Source organism: Barbus barbus (genome assembly GCF_936440315.1).
Source record: "Barbus barbus genome assembly, chromosome: 14".
In the NCBI taxonomy this organism is placed as follows: Eukaryota; Metazoa; Chordata; class Actinopteri; order Cypriniformes; family Cyprinidae; genus Barbus; species Barbus barbus.
Window position 1 is genome coordinate 14,328,995 of NC_136742.1, and position 27,737 is coordinate 14,356,731.

Consider the following 27,737-nt stretch of genomic DNA (forward strand, 5'->3'; position numbering starts at 1 on the left):
TTCATGAGCACTTAGACCCTGCAGCTGAATTACTCTGAGATCACACATTAACTCCAAAGGAAGTATTTTCTGTCCTTACTCTATTCCCGTTCACAAGGAATTTCAGCTAACAATGGTAAATGTGACTCTGCCTTAACAATGTAACGTGGAGTGCTACTGTTGGTGGTCTTAAATTGACATTTTTTACAATCTAGTTGTTAAAATGTTTGATTTGTTTGCATTTATCTTAATTGCAAAATGGCTTTTAGGTGCCACACCATTCGTTTCCTACTTATTAATTCAAACTATAGCTTTAACTGTATACTGTTGAAGGCATGATTATCTGCAGCAGCTTTCAAACAAAGGATGTTAGGTTCAGTTTCCTGCTTGCTGAAGCCCCTACACTTTCTCCCTATGCTGATGTTGGCATTGTTAAAGTGTAGCTACAGCCTCTAAGCTGCCTGTGCTGCAATTGGCTGACAGCCATGGAAACAGCCAAACGAGGGGTAAACGGCAAACTCACAGCAGGGCGTGGTGAGTTCATCATAAGGTTAGAGCTGTACATTAGGTTATGGTTCTGTATTTTGTGAATTAACTTCTTGCCTCATTGACTCTTTGTATGTAAAACCATTTAGATTGTACCTCAGGGGCTACACAGGTGTGCATATCAGAGTGAGTGATGAAGAATGACCTGTATTTCTTTGGTTTCTCTTAAATACTAAAGACATCTTCAGTCTGCTTAAATGAACTGTGAGAGAGCTGTTTTTTCAATAGTCAGCCTGTATATGACTCTTAGTTTAAGACTGTGATGAAGAGCCTACATGCTGTTTGGATCACAAGAGACTTCCTCCATGACCTAGATTGCTCTATCATGCTGGGAATGCAGATGCATGATGGGAAATGCCTACATATGTACTGCCTTGTGGCTATTTGTATCTAGAGAACTAGAGCAATGTGTAAGCCAAGAATCTGAGTAGATGAGAAGATCTAAGAGCATACTTCATCAAACCTCAGTAGTGGTCAAAGACACACAGACTCTAGAGGCACATCCCCAAACGCTCCTGTGGTGTATATAATAAAGCGCTTAATTTGTCTACTGTTTTCTGAAGCGTGCCATATGCTAGTAGTGCGCTGAAAACAGGGTCACTGATGCATTCAGAACCTGCGCCACAGTCTCTATGGATTGTCTAAGAGAGCAGGCAGAGTGCTGGTTGGCCTTGTGGATAAGTGATGAGTTTGTTTACTCCCTTTGCCTGCCACACCAGTTAATAACTCCTGTGGGAAAATTAAGCAAGTTCTGATACATCGGCGCAGTGCTAGATATTAATAAAGAAATATAGCGAACACACACACACATATACACGCGCGCGCGCACACACACACACACACACACACACACACACACACAGACCAGTTCTGATGCTGTAGTTTTGCTAGAGGGATTTTCAGAGAGATAGAGTGCAGATCAGTAGCATCATTTTGAACACTTAATAGTGCTCATTGATCTTGTTGTCTATTAGGAGTGTACGATATAACAATTGTATGGTAACTGTTTTAATGGTGTGAGCGGACATTGTCACTGCCTATAAAAATAGTTCCAAACAAAGCGGAGCAGAACCATTGTACGTCTCAGAACAGCACAAAGCGGTGTTTTGTTACAGGATGAATCTGCAGTTTTGAACAAATCATTGAGTGGATGATTCAGACACATTCATTAAGATGGTCACACTTAATTTCTGAATGAGTCATCTGATTTAAATGAATTATTTGAATGAATGATTCAATGGCTCACTCATTTTGACAGAGACTTGCCACTGTTTGCTTGTAGATTGATTTAGTTTAATCTTTATTTCAAATTTCTTTATTAGATTTTCTGCATGGAATATCAACTCAACAAATTACAATATTAATTTTATAAAATTATCCTTCCATGGTATTACTGATACTAACCCACTAAACACTTCCCTCCCTCAACAACCTATAACTTCCCACGGGGGGGAAGCCAAAAAAAAAGATGGGTGTAAAAAAAAAAAAAAGCATGAATAAAAATTGTATGTTTACATATTAGTGCTCAGCTTAAGTATCAAGACAGTTAACCAGCAGAATATCTAAAAAGGGGCGCCACACTTTGTCAAAGGTCTTTAAAGAACCTGTGAGTGACAGTCTAAATTTTTCCAATTTAATACAAGTAAACACTTCTTTTACCCATGTATCAAAGGATGGGTGAGACGTGCTTCCACTTTAAAAAAGATGAGACGTCTTGCTAGTAAAGTAGTAAAGGCTAAAGCCTTTTGGACCGTTAATGAAAGGTCCATGTCTACTGCCAACCAAAAAAAGGCCAAAAGTGGATCTGTATCCATTTTTATTTTATTTATTTAACCTTTATTTAACCAGGAAGTCTCATTGAGATTTAAAGTCTCTTTTACAAGAGAGACCTGGCCAAGGTAGCAGCCATTAGGGCTGGGTATCGTTCAAAAAAATTCGATACCGATACCTTGAGTTCGATACCGGTTCCTGAACGATACTTTTTTCGAAATCAGTTTTAATAAGATTACATTAACTCAAAAAACTATTTTTTAATGTTGATATTTATACAGACTCAAAGCCTCATCTCCTGAGCCACTGCACAAAGGAACAAAATATATCCAACACAATAAATAAATAATTTTAATAAATTTCAAATTGTTTTCAGTTTACACATCTGTTAGGCTACGTTTACATTAGTGCGTGTTCATTTTAAAACATCATCATTTCTAGGTTGTTAAAGACTTCAAGAAATTTAAAATCTTCATCCACTTTCATAAGTGGGTGTTTTATTTTCTTTCACCACATGTTTTATTGTTATTAAATTCTGGTGTAGTATGTCTAATTATTTGAATGCATAAAAACAACTTAGTTTATTTAAATGTATTCTTAAAATAGCCTTATGAAAGGTTTTATTTTTCCTCAGAAATTCTGTGTTCTGTATCTGGTTTTCAAATGAAGACATAAAACATTAATTTAATTTCTTTAAATTATTGAAAATCAAAGTTTATTTATTTTGGCAAACAAAGGGGGTTTACTATTAAAATTAAAAAATTTAATAACTGTTGTGTGATCATTACTAAAAAAAATAATAATAAAGTTTTAATAATTTTAATAGTAGCCTAGTAGTAGCAGTATGTACTGTCCACTGAACAATATTAATATATTTCTGCCGCAGTGTCTTCCAAGTTAAACCGAACTTTTATTTTGACGGGTTGCCTGGAATACCTTTACAGTTCTGTGTGTATATGATATGACGTTAGTTTTACTCGAATCAAACGGTAAAATGCTCATTAATTGACTCTCACAGCAGTTCTGGAGATGTTGTTCATGTGTTTATGTCCTCATTTAGCTGAAATCACTGCGAGCGTCACGCGAGCTTCAGTCTGTGTGTAGTAAACAAACCGCGCGATATAAAGAGCGGACTGCTCCGTGCGCTTTCGAAACGCTCTCGCGGATGTCAAATACTGATCTATCAGCGACGCGCCGCTTCTAGTCAAACAGTGCTGCAGGATTATTGGCTCACTGACGGTGATGAGATTAACCCCTTAGGTATCGAAATTTGGTACCGAAGGACAAGACGTTTTTCGATACTCTGTGGTATCGAGGCAATTCGGTCGGTGCCTGGTACCGAAGGACAAGACGTTTTTCGATACTCGGTGGTATCGAGGCAATTCGGTCGGTGCCTAAAAAGTATCGAACTCGATACCCAGCCCTAGCAGCCATACAGTAAGACAATTATAAAATACAACAAGTACACATTACAACAATATTTAAACATATCCTCTCAACAAAAACAATCACAACCACTCTCTTTGATGCCTTTAAATTCACCAATAGACACACATTTATCTAGTTTTAGATCTTTTTGCAAATTATTCCATGCCCAGGGTGCCCAATATGAAAATGCAGTTTTCCCCAGTTTTGTACAAACTCAAGGTATGTTAAAAAGCAAACACTTGGAAGAGTGTAGCTGGTAATTGCCAGAACAAAGACAAAGAAGAGTACAGAGATACGCTGGAAGTTTACCTAACATTGCTTTATAGATAAAAATGTACCAGTGCTGTTTTCTACGTATAGCTAATGATGTCCAACCCACCATCTCATATAGAATGCAATGATGAGTACGGGATATTGCATTTGTAATAAAACGTAGTGAAGCATGGTATACCGAATCAAGGCTTGTTAAGATAGAAGAGGCCGTATGTAATATATCACCATAATCAAGCACAGTTAGGAAAGTAAAATTAGATTTATTTCTAAAATAAAAGCCAAGCTTCAGTTTGAGCTTCCTGACTAGATTAGCAATGTGTACTAGGGGTCGACCGATATGTGTTTTTCAGGGCCGATGCCGATTATTACAGACAAAGTAGACCGATAACCAATATATTGAACCGATATATATGTCTGTTGTAAAAATGAAAATGAATGTCAAAATTAAGAATAACAAGGGCTCTGACAAAAATGGCCTTCCCTAGTGTTGGTTGCACTTCTTACTCCTGTCTTCCCCCATGCATCCATCTACAATAAGGGTAATATATAAAGAGAGAGTTAAAAGTGGGGCCACTGTATGCTTCATGATTAAGCCTATGAATACTAAATACTAAAGCTAAACAGCTTGGGGAAATTTAAGTATTTGGCTTCAATAATTTACATGTTAGAAATGTATGTGTAATAGCATAACCTCTCATAATTCTTCATTAATTATTTTCGGTTGACTAAATCATAACCTACAAGAGGGGACTATTCAATTCATCATCTAATGCACATCAATTGATTAATTTAAAAAGCGCAATGTATATAATAAGTGTAAATAATTTAATTGTCTTCATAGCTCCATTGTAGAAGTTGTGAAGAAGACCACAACTATTTTAATGAAACTATAACACTAATAGCCTGTTATAGGCACACTTGGTTCAATAGCCTATTGAAATGTCCCAATTTCCGTCGTCATAATCTTGGCCTATGTGACAGTATCTTAATCTTGGCCTATGTGACAGTAATTTCCATTAGTTTTCATTTACAGTGCAGTGCAAATGAAGCCATAAAACATTAATTTAATTTATCTTTTAATCAAATGAGAGTTAAACTCAAATTTGGCAAACAAATGGGTTTACTATTAAAATTAAATCATGGAAGAAATGGCGTATTGTGTGATTGTTCTTTTAAACAAAAGTTGTAATAATTGTAGTAGTATTAGTAAATAAACCGAACTTTTATTTTGACGGGTTGCCATGAGGACCTCTTAAGTTTCTGTAGCCTATTTATGATATGACGATCGTTTTACTCAAACGAAACAGTCAAATGCTCATGAAGTAACTCTCAGAGCAGTTCTGGGGATGATGTTCATATATTTATGTCCTCATTTAGTGACATGGCAGATGCGGGAAACACCGCGAGCGTCGCGCACTTCAGTGTGTGTGTGTGTGTGTGTGTCAAAACCGCGCGTCTGTGCCATTCACATATACAGAGACACGCCGAACATGCAGAATTCATATTTAAATAGTCTTTTTGCAGCTTAATGTTTACAGATAGTCCATATTGTGAGTCGATTTAAGTGTACTGACCTACTTTTGATTAATTCATCCAAACTTTGACTAATTCCGTGACTCCGCGTTATACAGTAAACGCTGGATTCCGCGATTCCCCCTGCGTTTCCCCCATCTCGGAAACCATAAATAGATAATATTGAGGTTTTTACAACTTCAGTGTAGTGGATTGTAATTTATTGCAACTTGAGCAACGTCTGCTGCTGCCTTTGAGAGAGAACTGATGCGTGATGAAGCAGCACCAGTTAGCAAGCGCTTTCGGTGTGAGAGCGCCTTTAGTCTTCCACGTTGATTGGTCGGACTCCTGACTCTCAACAAATCAGATGCGCGGTGGGCGGAGACTGCTCTAGGCCACAGAGTGGTGAGTTCCGACAGGCTGCATCAGAGCCAAATAGCGCGTTTCAAAATTAAATAATTTTATCGGCACATCGGTTTTGAAAATGACCGATACCGATTATCATAAAAATGCTCAATATCGGTGCCAATAATCGGCCAGACCGATAATCGGTCGACCCCTAATGTGTACATTGTATAAAAGCTTATCATCTATCCAAATACCCAAGTACTTGTAAGAAGGTACTCTTTCAGTAATTTTACCATCAGATGTAAAAATGCTAAGATTATCAAGTACTTGTGCCTGAGCTTTTGAAAAACCCATAAACTTTGTTTTCTGTGAATTTAAAACTAATTTTAAACTAACCAGAGCATCTTCCAGTGACTGAAATGCAATCTGAAGCTTTTTCACCGCCTGTGTTATAAATGGAGCAAGTGTATAAATAATAGTATCATCAGCATAAAAGTGTTTTTTTGCTTGAATGTCCTTGCCCAAATCATTTATATAAGTAGAAAACAAAATGGGTCCCTGGGGGACCCCTTTAGATGTATCAAGAAAATCAGATTTGAGATTCTTTAAATGAACACGTATACCAAATAATTTCTAAACCATTTCAATGTCCCTGGTCCAAAACCAGCACTGCTAAGTTTGTTTAGCAGTAATTCATGATTCACTGAATCAATATCTATGTAGAAGGCATCTTTCAAAAGTTTAAAATATTTTAGTCCAATAATCAAATAATTTAGGGCATTCCCACAACATGTGAATGAGATCTGCTGGTGATTGCTTGCACCTATTACTAGGGCTGCAACTAACGATTATTTTGATAATCGATTAGTTGGCCGATTATTCTTTCGATTAATCGATTAATCGGATTAAAAAATATTGACCAAAAAAAACACTATTCCACATTCTGCCCAATGTCCTTCAAACAAACGTGACAACTGAATGCTATGAAAACATACAGTGCTTAATTTATTAGACCACTTATCATAATAAAGAGAAAACATATTTTAGAAATTTGTCAAAAATTTGGTTAAATTTAAAAATGTTATTGTCATTTATTGGACATAATAATAAAAAATGGCCTCATAACAGCTTGCATTCTTGCTGGTATTGTTTATGTACTTTTTGACTGCAATTGGGTATCGCGAAAAAAAAATACTCAAATAAAAAATATTAAAAAAAATAAGTGCTCTGGTTTTCTTTCATAGATAACAGCAATAATGATATTATAGCATTAAAAATAGCCTACTACTGTTACTAAAGAGCTTACACATATTGGAGTACTAACCAGTACAGAAAGCCGAAAAATGATTTTGGTTATCACCAATACTGTTACTTTAGAGCAGCAGTGGCACAAACCTTACATAAACACATTGTTAAACTTACATAAATTTGTTAAGCATTGTAAAAATTGAATATAGTTTAAACCTCTATTAAAAATTAAAATAATAAAGATAATAATAAAGACGAATAAAAACACAAACTCAGTGTTAACCAACAGGTAAGAGTAATGTTCTGCAGGAACTACTTTGATCACAGTCACCTCGTCATTTCTTTATCCTGTAAAAGGCCGTTATGGAGCGTCTCATTTTTATATTCAGACAGACAGATTACACGCTGTTATCCCTTTAAAGTTCCTACTCTCATAAAATATTCGCACTGCATGTTGACTTTTAAACCTTAAAATAACTTTCAACAACAGATAATTCAGCACAGTGGATATGTTTGCGCTGAAAAGCCTATTAATTGTCTCCCTCTCTACTGTGTTCTGTCCGTCTGACGCGCGTGCGCGCGCCCGCGCCCGCCTTAATAATAAAAACTTAATAAGTTTATTAAGTTTTAATAAACTTAACACAGACTTTCAGGACGGACCTTTATGCAAAAATGGAAATGCTCGCGTGAATTTGTGGCATTTATAGATAAGGATATGACCGTAAACTGAACGTTTTTGCGCTGAGGACGCACACGCATCTGTCAAAGCGCCTGACAGGGCAAGCCATTACTCTTATGCATTAACTTAAAGCTTAAAATAAAGAATTATCATGTTTTGGGCAGCTTGGATCACGTGCTTCTCCGGCAGAATCTCATTCGGTTTCCTCCACTATTTTTAGATGCATTTTGTCCATAGAAATGCATTATTCAGTGCCGTAATTTGACTAACCAGCTGAAGTTGGACGTACACTGTGGGCAGACCCGATTAATCGATAATGAGAATCGTTGTCGATGATTTTCATAATCGATAATAATCGATTTTATCGATTAGTTGTTGCAGCCCTACCTATTACATGCATCGCTGACAGAGGGGTATATTTTAGCAAGTCATTAGTATAGTAAATCCTATGTAGACTCTTACATTGTATAAGCACTTGTCTTGCGCATATAGATGAGGGGTGAGTGAGCTCAAGAATACGCTCCCAGTGTTCATCTGTAACTCAAATACCAAACTCTCTTCCCAAGCACCTCTGGCTGGATTTGCAGAGCCTGAATTAATATTGTGAATCAGATTATAAATGACAGAAATACAATGCTTTGAGTGTGGTTCAAGCTTTAAGAAGTCATCCAATGGAGATTCAGGGGGACGATTTGGAAAATGAGGGAATAGTTTTTGCACAAAGTGCCTGACTTGAAAGAAACAAAATATGTGGGAATTAGGTAGATCGAATCTCTTCGGTTATTAAGGATGAAAAAATACTGCTCTCATAGAGATCATCAATGGTCTTTTTGCCTTTATTGAACCATATTCAGAACGGCTCATCCATAATGGATGGTTCAAAACAGTGGTTTTTAAAAATCGGTGAAAGGATAGAAAACCTATGCAAATTGAGTCCATATCTTAACTGAGTTGGATACTACTAAATTTGAACTAAAATTGCAGGTAAAGGTAATTCAGAGATTCTGTTCTAGGTAAGCCCAACAAGGGAGTTCAGAATTTATATTGTTCCTCCAATATAATTTTTTTGGGATATTGCAAGCCCAATAATAGTGTAAAAAATTTGGGAGTGCGAGACCGCCTTTATTTTTAGGGAGCTGCAAAATTGTTTTCTTAATTCGAGCTGGCCTATTTCCCCATAAAAAAGGAAGTGATGCGTTTGTCCAAATCCATAAAAAACGTTTTCTTAAAGTAAATTGGAATATGTTGAAATAAGTACAAAAACTTGGGAAGAACAGTCATCTTGATTAGGCTTATACGCCCAGCAGAGAAAAAGGCAGGTTAGCCCAACGCTTTCATGTCAGATTTACAATTTTTAAGGGAACAAAATTGGAGACCAGTTAAAGATTTGGTCACAAAAATACCCAAATACTTAAATCCATCGGCTGCCCATCTAAAAGGGAAAAGTGAATGTGTAAGGTTATTTGCCAAAGAATTTACAGGGAACAACTCGCACTTATGAAAGTTAATTTTATACACTGAAATTTTACCAAACTGATTTAGAATGCTCAAAATAATAGGGACCGAAACCACTGGGTCAGAAATAAAAAGTAAAAGATCATCAGCATATAAGGATAATTTATACCGGGGTGGGCAAACTTTTTGACTCCAGGCCACATCAAGTTCACATTAAGTGAGGGGCCGCATAATGTTTGACAAATGAAGCTTTTTTTTTTTTTTTTTTCTAAATTGACACTCACTTACTAATTTACTGTATGTATACTTGTACATACGTGGCAGTTCTTTTCTTGTACCATCGCTACGTATTTTTATGAGGACTTTATGACACACAGATAAGTTGCATTGGTGTACAAGTCGATGTATAAGACACATTTTATCATTTCATTCAGAAATAATGTAAAATAAACAACGTTTACAAACATTAGAAACATGTTTTTGTATTCCCCACCCTCCAAAAAAAATCCTGTAAATTTAGCAGTGTTCAGAATAGAAAAAAAGAACGAAAATATAAAAAACAAACACACATTATAGTGCCATTCACTATAAACATGTATATTATAAACGCCCAGCCTTAAATATTTAATGCGAAACTGAAACTAGCGGCGTGGTTGCTGGAAAATGCACAATACAAACTCACTTGCCTTTTCTCATTCTTCACTAATCCTAATGTATGCGCTTGACCTTGATTGCTTTATATAAGTCGCCTTGGAAATTGCAGCACGTTTCGGATGAAAGAAACGCAATTTATAATCCAGAGAAACAGTACTATATCCATTTTCATAAAAATGTGTGTGGAAAACAGAAGAAAGCATATCTTTGCAAGATAAAATGACAAATTGTTTCCATGTTTTCCCCACAAAATTGCAGCACCCGTGAGCAGGAGGATAACGGGATAACGCTGGCATTTGTTCTGATACTGGAAAGTCTACAAAACATTTTAAGCGTTTTTAAAACTGTTCCAATACCAATTTAAAACTGTTCCAATACCAATACATTTTTCAAAACAAAGTTGCACTTTCACAAACAAGTAACTTATTTACAGTTGTGCCAGTTTTGTAGTGTATATAGCTATTTTGACTTTATTTTGTATTCGCTGTGCGGCTTGAACGCGGCGTCCGTCAAAAATAGACTAGGCGCCTATCTTTAGTGAAGTCGTGCGGAGAGCCGCTTCTGAAACGTGCTGCGGATTGACTGGAGTGGCCGCGATCCACTCCGGTGGCCGCGTTGGAGAGGTGGGACAGTGTAAATCAGCGGTTATATACTGCACTACAGGCTACAGCGCCATCTATTAGATATTACTGATATTGTAGGTGGTGGGAGTGAATAACCAACACACTCTCCACCCTCAATCCCACGACTGAGGTGAGACCCTTGAGCAAGAACCCCCAACTGCTCCCCGTGCGCCATTGGCTGCCCACTGCTCCGAGTGTATGTGCCCTTATTCCTGTAAACAACCTTGATGTTGTTGATGCTCTAGCTTGATGCGCTAATAATTTACCTGCCTTATCACCCAGTTAAAAAAATCGTTGCCTAGATTTAAGAAGCGGCGCTTCAGCATTATTCGTAGACAGATCAAATTCCGTTTGCAGACAAAGACTCCCTTTATACAGATCTTTATTTGGATCAGCAGCATACTGGCGATTGTAAGTTATGTAGATCCTTCAAAATGGCATCTAGTTTAAGTTTATTAGCTTTATTCGTACCAGAAATATAAGAAATTATCATGCCTCTTAAGTATGCCTTGAACGTTTCCCAAAGGGTCCCTCTGCTAATACTTGGCATATCGTTAACTTAAAAAAACGGGGCAATTTGTTTAAATTCACCTCTAGCCAAAAACATAGAAGTGCCACTCTTTAGAAAAATGTGAACTGGGAAAGATTAATGTCAACAGACGTGGGAGCGGGATATGTGTGATGCTCTGTCTTTGTTTTTAGGGTGACCTTTTAACATTCTGTCAAGGGTCTACAGATGAAAAATAGCCTTTTGGGCTAATTCTAGCACATTAATGTTTATTAATGTGCATTGCCCCTGTAAAAAAATAAACTTGAAACTTGAAACCTATGGTGTTGAAGATGAGACAGAACGTGACTAATTTTTACATTTTTATTCACCCCTTTAACGTTCCATGTTATGAAATGAGTGCTGGAACTCTCTTTAGTCTTAGCCATTGTCAATCTGCCACAAGACAGTTTTATATCTGAGTGAAGTACAGAAAGATAAAGCAAAAAAGAAATACTTCAAAAAGAATAAGATAAAACACAAAAGAGCAAGGTTGAAAACCATAGCAAACTATAAAGAAAAAGGAATAAAAGCCCAATTCCAGATCCTAAATCCTATTCCTAACCTATCATTGCAAAACCAAGCTGAGAACTTGCTACACATCAACATCTCAATGTAATTTCACAAAATATTCTAATTTACTACCAGATTGCATAAAGGACCCCGGCTCCACAAAACTATGTAGTTTAGCCCCTTAATGAAAAGCAAAAACTGATCAAGAACAAACTATCAGCAACAAAAGCATCATTACATATAAAGTTACCAGTCTACATAACACTTCTCCTAGGTAGTGGTAGTTATATAATTACAATCTTGTCAGCCTTAAGATCACCCAGAGATAAGATGGGCGATAAAGAAAAAAAAAACAGTCCATGCCAAGTGAGATTCAGCGAGTCCTTGTGTTCATAAAACGTCGTGCCATGGACATCCTTTGGCTTACAGAATTACAGGAGTAAACAAACGAGGCATCTGAACAGAAATAAGCGCCTAAAAACACTTGCATAGATTAAACGATAATCGTTCACGTTCAGCAACCTCAAATAAAATAATTAGCTATGACCTGAAGTGTCCAGATTACTGTATGTTAGATCCAAAACACAGCATTGGGTTAGTGAATACTCAAGTAGTCAAAATAAGTACTGCTCACGTAGCTTCTGTCATCTCACGTCGATGGGCTTTAAGAAACTCACTGACAACTCATTCAAACAGACAAAATAATTACAAAATATCAAATTCTTTATTTAAAACATTGCATGTATAACACTTAAAAATACAGTGTTCCAATGCTGGAACAGTGCATCTTCACCATTTCTCCTGTCTTGGACGTTTTGCAGTGCATTATGTTGAATCCACTGGATTTATTCTCACAAAGAATCTTTAGGCAACAGAAACATAATGGGGGAAACAAATACATAGCCATCTGCAAAACCCAGGTGCTGCTCCAAAATGTGGCCACCACTTTTGCTCACATCCACTTTGTTAGTGACAGAAATGTCTTCTCTGGAAAAACAAGAAGTAGAAATGACACACTTTTTAAAAGGCAAACCCCATATAGAATACAAAAACCTCTCAAAACCATAGTTGTTCTCTTACCTGAATTATCAGTCTCAGGGTGGCTGTCATGCTCATGTCCTTCTTGATGCTTCATTGCAGTTGCCTTTTAAAACACAAATACAAAAAATGCAGTAAATCTTAATTTCCATTAAAAACTATAGCAAACTAATTCTAAAACTAGAAAGGTAGCTAGCCATTAAACTAGTTAGCTAACCTACAATTTTTTTCTCAATAGGCTACTGGCCAAAATTAATAACACCTGAACAAAATTTCACATTAGTTAATTTAATGTTAATATAAGATAAGCGCTGCTCATTAAAAATAATTAAATAAAGCTGACAAAAGTAGTTTGAAACAACCTTAGGAAAGTTTGTTACTGCCATGTTGACGGGTAAATGTTAACGTTGCTAGGTTAAACTGGTGTGCAAACATCTGCCAAAATACACAGATAATTGTACACATATTTTTACCTTGCTTACTGGTCTTATTCTCTCGTAAGGTGCATCGACACACAGCACGGATGTTCTCCGGGACTCTTCCACTCGCAGGTTCATCCCCAGGCAAAACCCACGCGCTGCTTCCGTGTCTTCCTCGGACACGAGCTGCGCAACGCGACAAAAGACAATATAGAACCTATTATAATCCGTGATGCTATCTACAGTGGATCTACAGTAAACTGATGACCCGGTGTATTTCTGACGTACTGTAGTACTCCAAGCGCTCACGCTGTTTCTGACATTAAGAACAAGCGATGTAACGCGTCCAGTATAGTCAGTCCCAAGCTGTTGCGGCGTTGCAGACACGGTGTAGGGCAAATCTTGTCAAACCAAATGTAAGAAATTAGGAAAATTAAACCACCTCAATGGAATGGCGCCAAAGAGGCTGTTACAGCAAATACAGTAGTATACAGCAATTTTAAAAAGTACAGTAAGTCTCTGTATGTGGGGTCTGACATCACAGAAAATTCCCATGATGCAAAGGGTATTACGGCAAGCTCATGGACCGAGCTTGCATCATTCTAGAAGTTAATTTTTCTATTTGAATTGACAGCCTTGTTGTCCATGGCCAAACCTCAGCTGAACCCACTGTCTGCTCTGCTAGATAGCGTTCCTATTAGGAGAAAGATTCATAACGTCACCTCAGTGCTCTACTCACTATGAATTCAAAGCATTGGACTGATCCACAGTTCCTCAATCTGCTGTTCTGCCTTGTGGCTCTCTCTGCACGTGTGTATGCACATGTCCTGGATTTGTGTTTACTGGGGGTTTGACATCTAATCTGGAGTGTTTCACACAGTAGGTGTCTGCTTTAATTAGAGTGTATTGATCATGGTGCTGGTCCTGCCCCTCTGCATTCTCATTTACTGCTCTCAGATGCAGCTGTTCATTTTCTTTTAACTTAGTACTGAGGGTTTCCAAGCTGTAAAATGAATTCTGGGTCATTATAATGATTGTTAATATTGTGCTGTTTGGTCACGCGGCCTGCAAGTTACAAAATCAAGGATGTGAATAGTTGGTGATAATCTGGCTGACAACTGACCAGTTACTTTTTGAAATTTGGTTTCGTGTTGTGGTATCTGGTAGTTTCCTAGAACAGTAATTCATTCTGATGCTGCTTGATACATAGTGTCTTAATAAATCTGGTCTTGTCCACAGCCATTTTAGGTGTTTTTAGAAGCTCTTAGACACTTTCTGTTGGGACATGAGGACACATTCGTGACTTTTACTTGAGCTGGACTAACCAATGCTGATCAAACAGAGGAATTGTCTTCAACCAATGAGCTTTCATGTTAGTGGAACATGAATGTGCTGTCAGAAATTTGAGGTTACCCTGGTTGCCCCACAGCTCTGTAATGGCATCAGTGTCAAAGCCTCAGTCAACGAGACGTGCCCTTCTCGTCTCATCTCATCCTCTCTGTGCGTGTGACTCAGGCAGCCAATGAAGACCAGTGTATTGAGCTGCTAACACGCTGTTGTTGGGGGCAATTTCAACTAGATACAACCTCATCTTCCTCTGCCTCCCATGGCTGTAGCTTCTCACTTTATTTTTTTGAAAGGCAAGTGTGAGCTAAGAACATAAATGACCCCCAGAATCATGTATGGAATGTTTTAGAAATGCTAGAAACTGTGCTCTTACCCTAATCTTATGAGTTATGAAATATATGTTGAATTGGCTTTTTTTTTGGATTTAAATTTTATTTGAACTTGTAATTGTGCTTTTGTTATTTTTATTAGTTTTGTTTTAAATATTGCTGTTTAGCCTTTTTTTTTTTTTTTTTTTTTGCTTCAACCTTTAAATCTGTTTTATTTCAATTAGTTGCCAGGGAAGCATTTCTTCTACTTGTTTACTATTTTATTATAGTTTTATATTTTATTTTATTCCAGCTTTATTTCAGTTAATGAAATAACTTTTGATTTTAAATCAGATTTTTAGTTTAGTTAATAGTAACAAAGCTGGTGTGTATAGAAAGTAAATTCTCATAACATTTCAGTGCTATCTGGCTACAGATGCCTAGGCCTTTTGGAATATGTGCGACCATGTTTGATTTTGCAGTGGTTTGAAGTACAAATATTACAAACATTATAGGGACAGACAGCTTGCACTGTTTACATTTGTTTATGGCTGAATTTGATTAATATTTAACACATTTCTGACATGCAGTGTGGAACTTGACAAAGGTCTGGCCTTAAAAACAAGATAAAACAATCAGTCTGTAATTATTCAAAAGCTGTTGTTGCTGTTTCTTGTCATCCTTTTTTGTCTCTCTTCCTACTCCCTCTTTTCTTGCCATTGAGCTCATTACAAATTCATTCACTTTCCTTAATGCTTCCTGCTTAACTGTCATCCTTTGCATAGAGGAGCTTCTTAAATATGAATGGTGACCGTCACAAGGGGTTTCAATCGGGAAGGACTGAGGAGCTAGGTACTGTATGAGAGAGACAGTCCTCTTAAAACCTCTTGAAGAAAAACCTCCTACACTTCTGTGCTTTTAAAAAGCCTTTTTTTAGGAGACTGCCTATTATTTATCAAGCACTTTCTCTGGAGAGGCTGACTTTCTTTTAGCCCTCATGAAACCTGTTTCCTCTTGCATAAAATTAAATCTCTTTTTTTTCTGTTAAGATATTCACCAGACAATACACTTACATTAATTACATAATTTAAAATAAACTTTTTTTTTTTAATTAAACTTATTTATTAAGCTGTCTTGCAGGGACATCATAATTGTGGTGAGTATTTACTGGAACTGTAATCAGTTTTGGGTCATATTTGCAGTGAGGGACTTATGGTACCTTCAGACTGGTGTTTTTCCCTCAGCATTTAGACAGGCTCGTATAACCCCACTACTTAAGAAACCCAACCTTAAACCATCTCTTTCAGAGAATTACAGAACCGTTTTCTCTTCTTCCTTTCATTGCAAAAGCACTTGAACGAGCTGTTCAACCTCTGCCTTTCTCACACAGAACAACCTCCTCAACAGCAACCAATCTGGTTTCAGAAGTGGACATTCAACCGAGATTGGCTTGCTCTCAGTTGTTGAAGCCCTAAGACTAGCAAGAGTGGATTCCAAATCTTCAATACTTATCTTGCTGGATCTGTCCGCTGCTTTTGACATGGTTAACCACCAGATCCTTTTGTCAGCCCTATTGGCAAAGGGCATCTCAGGAACCGCACTCCAGTGGTTTGAGTCTTACCTATCAGATAGGTCCTTCAAGGTATTTTGGAGAGGTGAGGTGTCCAAGTCGCAACATCTAGCTACTGGAGTGTCTCAGGGCTCAGTTCTTGGACCACTTCTCTTCTCTGTCTATATGGCATCAGTAGGTTCTGTCATTCAGAAACATGGCTTTTCATAGCACTGCTATGCTGATGACACTCAACTCTACCTCTCATTCAATCCTGATTATCCGACGATAGCTGCTCGCATCTCAGCTTGTCTAACAGACATTTCTTGCTGGATGAAGGACAATCACCTTCAACTTTCAACTCTTGTTCTGTCCAGGCTGGACTATTGCAATGCTCTCTTGGCAGGTCTTCCAGCCAGTTTTATCAAACCTTTTACAATTAATCCAGAATGCGGCAGCAAGATTAATTTTGGATTAATCATTTACCCGCCCTCACAGACAGAAGTATTTTAATGTAAGGTCTACTGATTAAAATTGATAATCACAACTACAACATAAAGGAAAAATATCAATATGTGATTTTATGGCATAAATTTGAAGCCATATATCCTTTTCATGCCACCAGCGACATTGAATGCATGATGTCATGTCACGCCCGTTTCACACTGCAAGCGTGAGCGGCGCAGAAGCGGTGCGTAAGCAGAGCAGGAGCTGAACCGCGGCTTGTACTGCATGCAATACAGACGAGTTTTGTATGAGGAATATACATTTTTGCCATCTAACAGAAGGCTTAGAGTTGCATATGCTAGATTGAATTGGCAATGTTAAGTAAAGCTTTTGTGTATGAGTCTGTAAAATTAATCAGTAAGTATTGGGGGTTCAAATAGGCCTCTGGGCTCTGGAAAATAAAAAGGACTCAATGCACTGTAGCCGTGTGTTTATGTATATATATTATGTTTGTTTAGTAATTATCGATGTGAATTGGTGTGAAACACGCTGTGAGATCGAAGACAAATTTTGGAAAGAATTCCAACAATAAAGTGTAATTGGATTGAATAATTGAATTGAAAAAGTAATATTAAATCTAACAAATGCCTCTAGTTTTATTCATTTAACAGACCTTTGAAGTTTGGGCAATAACTCGTGGAAGTGATGTGTTTTCGTGCATTAAATTTTTTCATATGGTGATTGTGAAACACGAAACGCATCACTTACATGATTTTTATGGTGAAATGTATTATTTTTAATGTTAATCGGGTCAATTTTGATCAAGAAAAAATGCACTGTGACTTTAATTCAGCGTAAGCGGCGCAGCAAAAATAGACTCTGCGCCGAAGTGATTGCGGCACTGCTGCTCACGCGACGCTCCTGCTTGACGCTCGCGCGCTGCTCCTGCTCCCGGTGTGAATGCACTCATTTGTTAACATGCATGCCGAAGAAAATAGGCGCTGCTCACGCTTGCGGTGTGAAACGGGCGTCATCATTAGGGATGTAACGGTATGAAAATTTCTTATCACGATTAAAGTGACCAAAATGATCACGGTTATCAGTATTATCACGGTATTCTTAAAATGTGCTGGAGATGTTCAAAAAGTACTGACACACAAATCACTTCACCGAGTTTTATATTTAAAAATCAACAAACAACAAATAAAATGACATTTTGTTTGCATAATCGCTAAAACAATAACATGACCAATGATGTTCGGATTTTAAATGACAACTTGACTGACAACAGTTTAATAGCATGTTCAAATACTAATGTAAATGTTCAAATAAAGCTTTGAAAAAGTTTCATAAAAATGCAAAGCTCACATTTTAGCCTTTAAATAAAGAAAAGGATTAAGTCAAAATGATAACTGATTAATAAATGAATATATGTATTTTATCTGCTCCATAAATAATACTAGATAACTTATATGAATTGTTTAAATGTGAAGAATCCACATAAGCTTGTTTTTCACTCAAAACGACACTACACTGCTGCTGTGCGCATGTGAGACTGTTACTTAAAACTGCTTTATGCTGGACAGTATTTATTTATCATGAGTTGTTCAAATTGTGGTAATCGAATACGGTTTTAATGATTAATAATTCAAAAATGAAACTGTAATACTAACCGTGGGGAATTTTTATCATGATTTATCGTCAAACCGGTAATCGTTACATCCCTAGTCATCATACATTATGCATTGTCCACTTTTTTTCTTTTGAGGGGGCGTTTAGATTACTGAACATTTTTAAAGGTCATATTAAACATGCACATGCAGACAAATAAATTTTTTAATAAACTTTAAGAGCGGATGGTTGAAGGAGCAGTTCACCCAAAATTGAACATTGTCATTTACCCACCCCCATGTTGTTCCAAATTTTTATGAACACAAGAAGACATTTTGAAGAATGTTTTAACCATTTTTTGTCCATGCAATTAAAGTCAACAAAGTCCAAAAACTGTATTATTTTTTCTATGGAATAAACAATGAATCTATTCCTTTGAAGCAGATTGAAGTTAAATTATATGCATTTCACGGAGTTATCTGCCTGTATAAATATAAAGTTAAGCCAATCTTTTTAGGGTTTGTAACAATGTCTGTCTCTCGAAGTCTTCATATGGCTTTTGAGTTTCACAGATTTTATACTCAAAAGAGGATAATTCCAGGTAATAATATCCACTTTAGCATTTATTATTAAAATTCATTATTTCATTTCTATTATTTTTATCTTGATGTTTCAACTCTTCCATCTTTTCATGTTTTTTTTAACATGGCAGCATCAATAATACATAAACATGTCATATTTGAGAGTAGAAGATCGTGTCGGTGCAGCACAGACCAGTGGTCCAATTTAAGCATGTTCATGAGTTGTTAGTATTACATTTTTTCTTTCAATATAGAATCCTGCAAAAATGTTATTATTCACTTATACTTTATCAAATTGGGCAACTGTAATCTCAAAAACTCCCACATATTTTTTATGTTAGTAAATCTGTTTAGTTTAATCATGGGATTATCAGTGTTCTGTGCTGTTTAGTTGACTTATTAAAATAATTAAAAAAAGAAGAAAAAAAAAGCATAAAAGTCCACCCTAAACCTCAGTGAGGTGTATGTAGTTCAGATGTATGAAATTCAGCTCCAGCTCACCAAAACACAAAATAATTACAAAACCGTGTTTAGTATAACTCCATTTAGATCCATTATATATTGTTATAGATCCATTTATATTTTTATAAATATTTAGAATTTAATTTTTTGATATTTTTTTTTTATTTTAAATTTCATTAAAGTTTTAGTAATTTTATTGTTTCCATTATTACTATTATTATTTTAAATATGTCTGTACAAATTTTATTAATAAGTTTAACTTCGGTTTTAGTTTTTCAGTACATCAAGTTAAAATAAATAAAAGTAAGAAATGCTGCCCAGCTATAGCTGACATAAAAGTTTCAATTCAATTCAAGTTTATTTGTACAGCGCTTTACGATACAAATCGTTGCAAAGCAGCTCTACAGGAATTTAAGTTTCCACAATATATTTATATATTGCAGAACCTTAATACGATTCGGACGGTAATTGTTTCTCATATGGACGTCTGTAAAAATAAATTTACATATCACCTCAGTGATAAAACTGATGGATTTGGATGGCGATTTATTCACTCTGGAGGATAGAGTTTTGTGAACCTGCGAATCCGGCAACGCGCTGCTCACGTGGCCAGTCGCATGATTGTCTGCTGTAAATAAAATTAATTTTATTTACAAATTTATTCTTGTGTAAAATGTATTTTGAAATACTTATTATTATATAAATGTATTCATATTATTCCAAGCTTATATAATCCGATTTATTATTTGATTTAAATATAAAAATAAGAAATTAGACTCTCTATAGTATATAATTATACGCGATATATATCTGTTTATAATAGGCCTACACATTTTAAAATTGTATTGCATACCTGCTGCTGCCATAATAAAGACCCATTTCGAATTTGTAGGTGCTTTTAATTCTCTTTCTGCTCTCACTCGCTGTGGTGGAGCAGTTATGAAGTATTGTTCTTTTAAATACTTTTCAGCATTTCTGAAATAAATATGTATGCAAATTACACCGACGTACAACAGACATACCGTGTTTGGGAGTGCTCAGAAAGGGTTTAAACACTGAATTTTGAATCGATTTCTTCTCAAACTCAGAGATGTGGATTCGGACGGCAATTAAATTACCACACGACCTTGGTGTTTGTCAAAAAACAATAGGTAATTCGGCCGGGGATTTTTACGGGGGTGGTGAGAGAAAAACACTGACATCTTGGATTCGGACGGCATTAAAATCACCAATTACTCCCTGTAAATGGTGAAAATCACTTGCGTCCCCCTGAGAAACAATTACCGTCCGAATAGGGCTTGAGTTGAACGTCTCACACTCACTGTTTCTACAGGTCATGATATCCTTGTCTGATCTTTGTCCCATCCTTTACGGCATGCACCCATCAGTCGCCTCCGGTCTGGGGTGCAGCCATCCGCTTTCTCGAGGGAGCCTTATTCTGGAGGGGACCTGGTGACGCACCCTTCACAATTCTGATGAGAGAAGCACCCTCCCTCCGTCGTCTTCCTCTGATTTTTTTTATTTTCTCTCACTCACACGCTCTCTTGCTCTCAGCAGTCACACAGCTAGCGTGACTACTGAAGGCTTTTCGCTGCAGGGAACCCTTGCCTGCTTCTGTTGCTCAGTGGGTTTGAACGAGACACGTTCAAAGGATGTGTTTGCTGTAGCGCTACGAGCGATTCCTGCGACATGAAGAAGTTTGTGACTATTGTTCTTCGAGGCCTGGTCAGCTTGTCTATCAAACCTGGAGATAAAACCTGGAGCAAGGAGCATGCCCGGCAGCTGAAGAGAGAGGCCAGGAGAAGACGGACTGCATCTAAGTGGGGAAAGGTGATGCAAATAGATGTCCTGCTTAGAGATGAGAGGGGTAGAATGTTAATTCTAACCTGTGCGCCTCAGATACGGCTGGACGGCAAAATCATTTAGGTGTTTTCATGAAGTCTTCACAAAAGTAGTTCAAGTAATAAGTCAGTCAGTGCTAGCAACATGTCTGTATTTTAATTTAGTGAGAAATTTGTTAATTCTTCTCAGAAGTGATGACCATATGAGCTACTTTCTTTATTAATCCAAAATTGTTGCTGACAGTATTGTGTAGTACATATAGTACAGCCTTTCAATGAGACTATAACTCTAATCATAAAAATGTAGTCTAGTTCTCCTGCCAAAAAGTAGCATATTGTCATATTGCCCTTAATAGAATTGCTTTAGCATTATAGACCTGATTGGATATACTAAGATATCGACAGGGGAGGGGAGTTGTGGGGCCTGCAAAGATTTGGGCTCTAGATGTCCTCATCTCTGCTGGCAGAAGCAGTCATTATTCATTTTCGTTGTTCAGATTAATCAAGTAAGAGTTGACTGTCTGGACATCTGAATTATATATGCCCTCTTCCTATGCTGAAAAGAAGAATTTGGTTTTCTGAGGTAACATTTATTAACTTTTCAAGAGAATAAGATTGTGAATGTGAACTGTGACGTGCAGGTTTTTTCATTTCCGCTTTATTTGCTCGAGTGCTACAGTGTTGTGATATTTTTGACCCGCTTGAGCATTTCAAGTCAAATCAGCTTTAGTATTCAACATTTTGTAGACACTTTTTGAGATTTGAAACCAGTAGGCTGGATGCTTACTTGAGCAGATCTCTCCATTACACAAATGCAAGAAGGCGGCTGGCGATAATGTTGCAGGACTTGGCTCTTACAGATACTCGCAGATGAATGGTTTAGATGTAGCCTAGAGCTTAAAAGTTGATGTGCTATGCATAGCTTTTTAATAAAATGTTTAAATTTAGTGGTTATGAGTGTCCATATTTATATTTCTAGCTAAACTAACCTAAAATGTACCTTGGTGCATTTCTCGCCACATTTCTCTGATTTAAAGTTTTGGTCTTTTGGTGCCACCAAGAGGATTTTTAAATTTGTGCTTTTTGGAAAAAACACAACCAAAGCAGCATCTTCCTTTAAAATGAAGCATGGTGTGTTGTGTGACAAAACAATAGGCTGTGATTCTCTGACTGGGTATTAACACTTTTCCTGTTTCTATTGTGATGCACAAGCTTTTATTCATTAAGGAATCGTTAATTGGTCATATTGGTCAAAGCTAATATAATGTAACACAACTAAACAAAGGAACTAAAGTTGTCCTTCGTTCCAATTTAATATTATTTATGTTGTGTTCGGACCAAAAGTGGAGGGTGTTTTGAAAATGTTAATGTTCCAGGTAAATCAGAATCGGAATGAGCTTTATTGGCCAAGTATGTTTACACATACAGTACAAGGAATTTGTTGTAGTGACAGAAGCTCCACAGTGCAACAGAAAGACAGCAACAGGACAGGACACACATAATAAAATAATATTATATAGAAATATCCAAATAGGCAATGTACAAAGCAGCAAAAACACAATATATAATATAGACAACTATGTATGTACAGGTCAAGTATGTGCAAATTCGAAATAAAAATAAAATAAGTGTGGTGAATGGATAATGTATTATAGTTGTGTGTTCCACGTTTATTGTTGAGTGTTCATGAGATGGATTGACTGAGGGCAGAAACTGTTTCTGTGTCTGGTCGTTCTGGTTCTCAGAGCTCTGTAGCGTCGACCAAACGGTAACCGTTCAAAGAGGGAGTGTACTGGATGTGAGGGGTCCAGAGTGATTTTACCAGCCCTTTTGCTCACTCTGGATATTTGGTAGCTGAGCTGAACCAGACAGTGATTGAAGTGCAGAGGATGGATTCAATGACGGCGGAGTAGAATTGTTTCAGCAGCTCCTGCGGTAGGTTGAACTTCCTCAGCTGGCGAAGAAAGTACAACCTCTGCTGGGCCTTTCTGACAATGGAGTCTATTACCCCTTTTCCACCTAAGCAGTTCCAGTGCTGGTTCGGAGCCAGAGCCTAGTTTCGAACCGGTTCTTTGTTTTTCGACATCCAAAGAACCAGCTCCGAACCAGTAAAAGCGGTTCGTAAGTAGCACCAAAACATTGCTGGGCTAGAAGGAAGAACCGCTTGCGTCAGGAGCTGGGGGCGGGGTTACCGTGACCAACAAGACGAACAGAAACTTGGACCGCCATATTTGAAATAGCAGCTAAACACTAACACGTTTGATTCGCCGTGTTTGGATGCCGATGTAGGTTCACAAAGCCATGAACATCAAATAGCACCGCAACGTCCGCCATTGCTGATAGTTTGTTTAGGCTTGTTCGGGATAGATCGGCGCTGCGCGGACCGTTCGGTGCGAGGCATATCGGGGTGCTGCGGGAGCGACTGGAAAGCAGACGGCTCTTTATGCTTTTGGACCGCTCTCACCGTGCTTTAGTGTGTTGTGTGCCGATCGATCAATCTGCGTGGCGCTGATGTACATCGAACAAGCCTGTTGTGCTGCGCTAGTGAACCGAAATATGAAACGTATTCAGTGACGTAAGAGCTGGCTCTGTATTGGCTCTCTAGCATGTGGAAAAGCAACCGGTTCTTAAAGGGTTCGCCAGTCGAACTAACTAAGAACCAGCTATAGCACTGGCACTGAACTAGCACCTGGAACTGCTTAGGTGGAAAAGGGGTATAAGTGAATATCCCACTTCAGGTCCTGGGAGATGGTGGTGCCCAGGAATCTAAATGACTCCACTGCAGTTACAGTGCTGTTCATGATGGTGAGTAGGGGGAGAACAGGGGAGTTTCTCCTGAAGTCCACAATCATCTCCAGAGTTTTGAGCGTGTTAAGCTCCAGGTTGTTAAGACCGCACCAGACAGCCAGCTCCTTAACATCCTGTCTGTAAGCAGACTCGTCACCATCCTGGATGAGGCCGATCAGTGTGGTGTCGTCTGCAAACTTCAGGAGCTTGACAGATGGGTCTTTAGAAGTGCAGTCGTTGGTGTAGAGGGAGAAGAGCAGTGGGGAGAGTACGTAGCCCTGAGGAGCTCCAGTGCTGATGGTACGAGTGCTGGATGTGAATTTACCAAGCTTTACTAACTGCTGTCTGTCTGTTAGGAAGCTGATGACCCACTGACAGACGGAGGTGGGGACGGAGAGCTGAGTTAGTTTATTCTGAAGGGTTTCCGTGATGATGGTGTTAAAAGCGGCGCTGAAGTCCACAAACAGGATCTTCACATAAGTCCCTGGTCTGACCAGATGCTGCAGGGTGAAGTAATTAATGGTGAAATGTAATTACTAGAGCAAAGTTAGCCTATTATTATAAATTAATAAATACTTTTTATTCGTTTAACTGACTTTAATTTGAGTCTGTTCAATACAGATTCATGTTAGTGTTAGTGTTCATGTTATTGTTATGCATTTCTCCCATACCTTTGGTTTCTAGCAGGCCAGGAGACTTTTGTTATGGACAGACATACAGAAGAAGAAAGGGGAGAGGAGGTATATCACTGCGACCAGCTCTGTAAAAGTTATTTTCTAAGACACCATTTATTTTCAATGAGGTGTGAACGGGCACAGAATTCAGAGCGGACGTAATCCTGTAAAAGCAGTAAGAGATCGAGAAGTAGACAACTTTTTTTCCCCTCTGATGAAAAGCATAAACCTGAGCTGGTTTTAGGACAAAATTCTTGAACTTTCTTTTGTGTGTCATACAGTCACCGGCCAAGAATTGATGCTCTTCTTCACACTGACTGAGATGGGGATTTCTGTACCTCTGTTGATCTTACTTGGATAACAGATCCTATCATTTAGCTGGAAAGATCAGACTTCAGAACTCAACTGATTATTTACATTAGAAAACCATAAGAGGCCATTTTTCTAATGTTGATTTCAGTCCTTTTTTCAGGAATTTTCATATCTACATCTGCGGTCATATTCAAATTGGACATCTGTTCATTACTTCAAACTTGACTTTCATACTTTACATATAGGTTTTCATACTTCTACCCTAGACCTTCCTCATTCTGCCTGTTTTGTGCTTTGTATCCAGAAATTCAGATCCCTCTTCCATGTCTGTCTTTTTCACTTTCTACGCATGTTACATTTAAAGAATGTTTTTTAAATATGGTTAAACGTGTTCTATGCACTGTGAGTACTGCACTATTGTCTGTATTTTACCAAATCAATATTTAATAGACAGTGGAATGGGACATGTCTAGAACATTGTAAAGCATGTCATTTTAAATTCTGTGGAAATCTGCTGTGTTTTATGTAGAATTCTATCAAGCATTTTTGTGTGTTTCTCTTGCCATAGCTTCCTGAATCCGATCCATTTCATCCAATAAAACTGACTTATTCCTTTCTAGAAACCACTTTAATTGTCTTCATCCTCATTACTAATTGTTTTAAAACAAAACTTGATCTTAATGGCATTACTTTAGATCAGTGGAGCGTATATATTACAAGAACAAACAATAAACCTCAGAGCACTCATGATGAACGATGTGCGCATTTATTGTTTACTGAAATCCCTTTTGACAATATAAGTCATTGGGACTTTATCTAGCACTCTGTGTGCATAACTTCTGCAGAAGTTGGCTGTGGTTGGTGTCAGTGCTCAGATAAATGTGTCACTCTGTTTGATGCAGTAACAGTGCGTATGCTGAATGCGAAAGTGCGACCCAGCATGTTTGTCTCTTGCACTTCTCTGCACCTCTTGAGACCTTGACATAATGACAAACCTTACGTTATCTGTCAGGCATGGTGAATTTTTAAATAAGCTGAACAAAAGTGCGTTTCTCTTTCACACACAAGCTTTTGTAATGCCAACTCATTGCTGACAGGTGTTTTCTACATTGTTTTTGCAGCACCTGCACCCACTCTCTCTTCTGTTGGTCCTTACTATATACTTTATTTTACTGTATGTTTGTAGATTTTTAGGGCCCAAGCCACTAAGCCGCAGGGTCCTATTGTTTTTCCAAGGATCATTATTTTTATATATTTTTTTTTCAATTTTCGACTATCTGAGGCTTTTTGGGGGCTTTAACATGCTCAAAAACTCTTGAAAATTGGCACACACATTGGAATCTGTGGCGAGGTGACACATTTATGGTTTATTATGGTTTTATAAATGTATCCTGTTCAGCGGCCAACAAAAAATTAAAACTATCACACATGTAGTACAAGACTGTAATACCAAGGTTGACCACCACCAGATCACAGGATATTAAATCTTTTAAACCTAACCTTGTTTAGCTCATTCTTAAAGTATCAATGAAAGATAATGCATAGAATAGGTTGATATGTACTTTACTGTCAGTATACTTTTACATCATTTTACATAATTTTAGAAATGCTTATAGAGCATTAAAATAAATGTATATATTTTAAAAGAAAAATCTCTAAAAGTTTTATGTATCCTACCCTCTCTCACTGATAGGATAATACATATTTTAAGCCTTTACTGCTCAGTTCAGTTAGTTAGATTAAGAAACAAATACAAGTTAATATGCATTGTACTGGTAATATAGTTTTATATAATTTCACAAATGCTTATAGATCATTAAAAAATATATTTTTTAAATGGTTAAGATCATAAAAAGTGTTGGTAACACCGGTTTCTTTTGGTAACATTAGTTAATGCATTAAATAACATGAACTAACAATGAACAATATACTAGTACTAGTCAACATTTGAAGTGAATCAAAACCTTTCATCAAAGTTGTCCTAAAACCAAAACAATACCCATTCTTGTCTTAGGACAACTTTGAACTTTTTGATCCACTTCAAATGTAGACTACTATATTTTTAGAGCATTTTTTTTTTAATGTTAGGCAATAAAAGTATTAATGTTCATGTTAATTCACAGTACGTTAACTAATGTTAACAGATACAACTTTAAATTTGAATAATGCAATAGTAAATGTTGAACTTTTAATTAATATTAAAAAATGGTATATAATTGTTTGTAAACTAATATATTTAATGTTAACAAATGAAAATGTAATGTAAAGTGTTACCAAAGTTTTATATATTGTTCTGTGTGTATGTATGTGTATCTTGATCTTATAGTGTAAAGGTCACTGCACACTGAGCCGGAAATGTTTGCACGTTAAAAAATAAATACTACCTCACGTTGTCAATCATGTTTGCACACTGCCTTTGAAACTTTCGTCCGTCAAAAAATTTTTGGATTAGGTTCGATTTTCTGCGTTTTCACATCTGTAGCATGCATTTTGATAGGAAAGGATGGGGAATACGGAAAAACGCATGCGGAAATTTCGGACACAGTGTGCAATGACCTTAACCCTTTCATTGCTGTAACCTTTAAATACAGACTGCCAGAGGGTTATTGTAAATGCATGCTACCAGGGTGGCTTTTGCACTGATGGCTTGGGCCCGTCAACGCTGCTTGCAGCTTTAATTTATTATTTTATTTTACAAACAAACTCTTGGGAATGGGAATCTTCAATTAAATTTTGTTTTGAGTGAGTCATTCATTCTGATTCAGATCAAAAGATTGCGTTTGTTA

General features: G+C 37.2%; 1 protein-coding gene across 2 annotated transcripts in view; it reads left to right on the plus strand.

The window, feature by feature from the left end:
* LOC306880687 (apoptosis-stimulating of p53 protein 1-like) overlaps positions 1–27,737 on the plus strand; it is a 69,426-nt gene that overhangs the window by 1,777 nt on the left and 39,912 nt on the right. The gene's annotated exons all lie outside the window — the stretch shown is intronic.